At 33.5% G+C, this 6,000-nt stretch overlaps 1 protein-coding gene across 1 annotated transcript in view; it reads right to left on the reverse strand.

Annotated features, from left to right (window-relative positions):
* Nucleotides 1-3,407, reverse strand: part of LOC126965398 (juvenile hormone acid O-methyltransferase) — a 42,238-nt gene extending 38,831 nt beyond the window's left edge. Inside the window, exon 1 of the mRNA XM_050808997.1 lies at nucleotides 2,319-3,407. The gene's annotated coding sequence lies outside the window, so the exon portion shown is untranslated. The remainder of the gene's footprint in view (nucleotides 1-2,318) is intronic.
* Nucleotides 3,408-6,000: the final 2,593 nt, after the last annotated feature.

Genomic DNA, 6,000 nt, shown 5'->3' on the forward strand with positions numbered 1-6,000 from the left:
CCCCATGGGTCTTGCTTGTCCGTGGGTCTTACTACTAACGTATTTTAAATAACTTATGATTATAGTGGCCCGGTGGTTAGTGACTCTGCCTACTGAGCTAGAGGTTCGAATCCCGGTAGGTGCAAACATTTCTATGATAAATAGAAATGTTTGTTTCCGAGTCATGGATGTTCATATGTATTTATGTATGTTTAAGTAAGTATATTGTATTAAATATATAGTTGTCTTGCACCCATAGTACAAGCTATGCCAAGTTTGGGGCAAAATAATTTGAGTAAAAGTGTGTCAATATTATTATTTTTATTTCTATTCATTTTTATATTTATCTTATTTTCTAAATATATATTATATATAGATAATATATTTATAAAAAAAACAATATTACAAATAAATATAAAACATAGAGTCCAGCCGGCGTTGGTCCACGACAATTCCGCCGGTGATTAGGGCGACAGAATGAGGAAATTCCGCACGATGCGGAATATTAAAATTAATGTTATTTAAAATTATTATTATCTATAATATTGGTATATATTTTACGTCGCTTACGTAGTTTACTTTGTGTTCTGACTAATTACAAATCTTTTAATAAGTTTGCATAAATTAATTAAAAAAAATCATTTCATTTCAGTGTAAATCATTTTTAGGAATCTGTACCCAAAGGTCAGTCTATTAGAGGGGTTTGAATCTATTAAGGTTTTGATAGGTTATAAGAATTGCCGATAATATCAACAGTTGTAATACATTAAAACCAAGATGGCCGCGATGAGACATATTACTAGTTAAGTTAATTAAAGTTTTATTAATAAGAAAAATTAAGGTAGTAGTTAAAATAAAGGGTAGCTTATTTTATTATTTTTAAATAAATTATAATCAAAGGGTTCGTTCTGGATCAAGAAATTTGGGGAGTACCTAGGTTGAGACCTTGCAATAAAGAAATATATTTAGCGCCTGTATAATATTGATAGCAATAGCATATTTGCACATCACATGTGAACTGCTCAATTTCATTTTCTATAATATATGCTTAGATAATTTATACGTCTAGATGGAGCCTGTTGCTGTTAGATAACCAATGAAAACAGGTGAGGCTTATTACTTTAGTGTGCGTGACAAGCTACGTCTTACACTCCCGACTTGTGTGTCACATTGTGTTAGTGTGCGTCCATTGCTCAAAGTACCGGCTAACTGTCAACTTCAATTTTTTTCGATGTTTTCACAGCTGTCACTGTTTTCACAGTGTAATAAATCTATCTGGCGACCGTAGGCTATGCCCGGACCATCCAGCTGTATATCGAGAGCCTCTTGAGATATTTGGTCGAGCCTCTTCGCTATATGAATCAGATAAATGGAAATGAACAACAGAATAGTTTTGATGACTTTATAAATTATGTTTAAATGTCCTACGATGTCCCTAGAAAATATTTTCATTCATTCAATTCAATTCATTCTAAGATTCAATTTCGAGAAAGATTTCACTAACAAAAACAATTGCTTCACAAACAGGAGAAGGAAAGAAGAAAGAAGAAAGCGCTGTGGCTAGTAAAATTACTGGCCAAATGAAACTTGACATCTTATGTCTTAAGGTGACGAGCGCATTTGTATAGAATTCTTGAAATAACCAAAAATTCTGAGCGGCACTACATTGTAATGAGCAGGGCGTCTCAATAACCATCAGCTGAATTTCCTGCTCGTCTCGACCTTTATTTTCATAAAAAAAAAGGAAACGAATAACAGAATTATAGTTGTGAAACTTCGTAAGAAAAAAAACAAATAAATCAAATTGATATACTAAAATGTCTATCGACATGATCGATAGAAATACAGTTGCATCGCAATCACAATCAGAATTAATTATTTTAAATCAATAGCAGAAAAAAACTGCGATAGTTTTATTTATTAATATAGATGACTTAGTAGAAGAGAAACAAATTATTATAGTAAATCATATCTTACGACTAAAACAATAACATCACTTACTTGTAATATTATTGTAACTAATGATTTAGAAATGTATTTTGTAAAATTTGCACGTCATAAATGTGACAAACATATTGTACTTTATAATATTTATGTAACATCAATCTAACATGTTTATGCAAATGAAAACTTTAACTTTGTAATTAGCAATCCATACAACAAATTCGGGATGAATGATAGAAGCACACTTGAATCACAATCACCGGTAAATAAATGAATAACAGAGAAAAACTGAGATAGTGAGATAGATATATTTATTAATATTACTGACTTATTAGAAAAGACACAAATTATTATAGCAAATCATATCTTACGACTAAAATAATAGCATCACTTACTTGTAATTAAAAATCCACAGAATATATTCGGGATGACTGATAAAAGCACACTTACATCACAATCAGAAATAAGGAAATGTTGAACAGAGAAAAACTGCGGTAGGTTTATATATAGAATCATGACTGAATTTATTCGTAGTAGTGTGTTTGCGTGTGTACTACTCGGCCACGGTTTAATTGATCTTCGATAAGAATATACGTCTGAGTTTCCGACATAGTACTACATTTTATGACCGAACGTCTGTTTCGATTGACGTTTTTCGTTCATTCTTTTTTTATGACAGTAAGGCACGAGATGAGCAGGACGTTCAGCTGATGGTAATTGATACGCTCTTCCCATTACAATGCCACTCGGGATTCTTGAAAAACTCAAAAATTCTGAGTGGCAATGTTAAGTGTCATTTGCACAGTAATTTCACTAGTTACGGTGCCATTCAGACCGAAACACATTAATGTGTAATAATGTAAAGGCAGAAATAGGCGCGGTTGTTGTACCCATAATCTCGCCGGCATCCTGTGCAAAAGAGCCTCCAACTGGTAATATTCTTAATGCAATACGTAAACTAATGAAATATTTATGCTGATTGTGAACTATTAAATTGAAATTATTATTATGAATTATTTAAATAAACCTAAAATAAAAATAAAAATCTGGCCAAGTTCGTTCGGACTCGCCTACCGACGGTTCCGTAAATTCAATTAGGTACGTAGGTAAAGGTACCTTCCTGTATAGGTACCTATCAGAAAAAACACCTTTTCTTCTTTATAAGTATTTATAAAAATGGGAAAAAGATTTTTTTCATTCTTCAGCTATGCTTCTTTTATATTACGTCTTATTTTACACTTTTATATGTTTTCTCTCTATTTCGTTTCATTACAACATCAAAAAAATCATTTATTAGGTTTTCCTATTTATTTTAAATTAATTTGGTAATCCCGATGCATTTATATTCATTAAAAAAATAAATATTCATTGAGACGTTCCACATTTTTCACACACAACGTGACATCTGACTTTTAAGAGTTCCCGAAGGAGCGCTATATAAATATGCTTAACGTAGACCAAGTTGCGGGTAAAAGTTAGTGTTACTATTAAAATTAAATATGCCATCCTTTGAAATCCGTTACTACATTTCAAAGTAGAATCGAATTACGCATTAATCTAAGTTGATCTCTACGAATGAGGAAAATTATGGGAAAATAAATATAAATGGCTTCTAGAATTTCCTATTGAATCTATATGCGTAGATTAATTTACATTACAAATCAAAGTCTTTTGCGTTTCAAATAATGAAGAGTTATGCCTTAGTTGTTTTTACTTTGTATGCGTGGAATTTTGACGTACCTAATGACATTTGACCCGGAGATTAAGTTAAGGCGTGTAAGCGTAACTAACAACTTATTATTATGAAATTTTGTAAACACGTTTTTAGGGGTACAGAAAAGGATATAGGTTTTTTTATGCAAGATGAGGAAAAACGAGCCCACGGGTCACCTGATGTTAAGTGATCATTGCCGCCTACATTCTCCTGCCGTTGTCATTAAGAGAAGTGTACGCGGTTTTTTTAATGTATCCATGTCGTATCGTTCTGCAAACACCGCTCGAGGACACCCATTCCACAGTATGGTTGAACGTAGAATAAACATTTTTGAAGAGTGAATGCCACACATGCGGATGGTGGAGATGTTATCCTAATTTGTGGCGTGTCGTGCGAAGTTGGAATTCAGCAACAGGAATGACTCTTTGGAGTACTACCTGTGATGCAATAGAAGGCATACAATGAAGCGATGTCTATATACAACGCCAAGTAATCTAACCGATCATAGAGCACTGGATCCCCAGCAATCGGCTCTGCTGTGCACGTGGTTAAATGGTTCGAGCTATTACTGGGGTGCGCCAGACCAGAGATGACAGCAATACTCCATATGTGGCCGGACCTGCGCTTTGTAGAGCGCTAGAATGTGGGCCGGCTTGAAGTATTGCCGTGCTCTATTTAAGACTACCAGTTTCTTCGGAGCTAATTCGGTTATGTCTTTTAGATTACCGCGGAATTGGCAAACGAGATTTCGAGTATTCCAATACTATCTTTTCAAACTAAACTTGTGTGAAAATTCCTTAATATTATTAAATTTACATTGATTAAAATATCTTCGCCCTGTGCCTACGGCGCATAAAAAGAACAGGGAAGTCCAAGATCCAAAGGTGTCTTTAAAGACAACTAAGGGCATTCACCAGTGGGAGGCTTCTTTGCAAAGGATGCCGGCTCGATTATGGGTACCACAACAGCGCCTTTTTCTGTCGTGAAGCAGTAATTTATATATTTATTTCAAGGAATATCAAAAGCTATTTACACAAAATAAAAATACAATAAAAACTTAGAGCTAATTACAGATATTCACTCATAGACAACAGAAGTAGTAAGAAGCAAAAATATAAAGAGTAAACATTTAATATTATAATGTAATAATAAGCACACTTAAGACTTACAGGTTAGTCAACGGATTCAAAAAATGATTTTATGATACATTGTTTCATTACGTTAACAGTTGTATTAATATATCCAAATTAATTATTTCACTGCTTAGTTTATTACAGGTGGAGCTAGCCCGCAAGATATAACTAGTGCTCCCGTAGTTAGTAGATGACTGAGGTGCGTACAATAAATGACTATGGCGTAGTGCAGTAGATGAAGTTCTCAATGAAATTGTCGAGAGAAAATCTGGATAATAAACCTTATTTTGAGCTATTTTCAAGAAGAAAGCAATGTCAGAGATCATACGTCTTTTCTCAAGCGGTAGTAAATGTTGCTTTTTACAATGTTGCTCGTAGGACTTTGAATTGTACTGTCGTCGGTACGGTAGTATAAAAAGCGTGAGTACTTTTTTTGAATATTTTCTATTCGAGAAATATATGTAAAATACAAGGGATTCCAGATTTGAGAGGCATATTCAAAGTGACCACGAACGTGCAGTGCAATATCTTCAGTTTCTTGACTTGATGGAAATCACGCGAGCTTCTTATAATAAATCCAAGGGCTTTAATAGCTTTTGATATAGATGAATTTATTATATAAAAAACAAGGTCTCTTATTGTAGGTCTTATAGTAGTACTCCTCTGCACATTTTCACATTTTAACTGGTATTTAAATATTTTAGGATGCCGCTTTCGCGTGAATGTCATTAGGTACGCTACATTTTAGGTTTAGGTCTAGGCTATGATCAACATATTTCATCAGTACATTTATAATTATGGTAACATGATTTTTCAAGATTGCTTATTCTTGTACGTATCATTTTATAAGAAACCATATCTGACATAAGTATTGCTATAAGGTTTGTACTTACGTAAATATTTATATTTTTCTCTAATATCTTTTTTAAGATGGATAGAGTACCACACTGGATAGTGACTGGATTTAATAATTTTAGATGGCAGTTATTGTTTTCAATTATTCAAAAAACTCATAAAAATGTTACTGACTCATCAAGCGATAAATCCGACAGTACGCCATGCAAATTAATGCTTTGTATTTCAGCATTAATTGCCTCATAATCACCGCAGTTAAATATGTATCTACGCCTTGGGGCCGACCGTAGAAAACTTTTCGCGGTGAATTTAACTAAAAAAGACAAGGCTCCATGGTGGACTTCAACAGGAACAAGCGCGTCATTACTAACATCA

This window comes from Leptidea sinapis, chromosome 7 (assembly GCF_905404315.1).
Source record: "Leptidea sinapis chromosome 7, ilLepSina1.1, whole genome shotgun sequence".
NCBI classification, from domain to species: Eukaryota; Metazoa; Arthropoda; class Insecta; order Lepidoptera; family Pieridae; genus Leptidea; species Leptidea sinapis.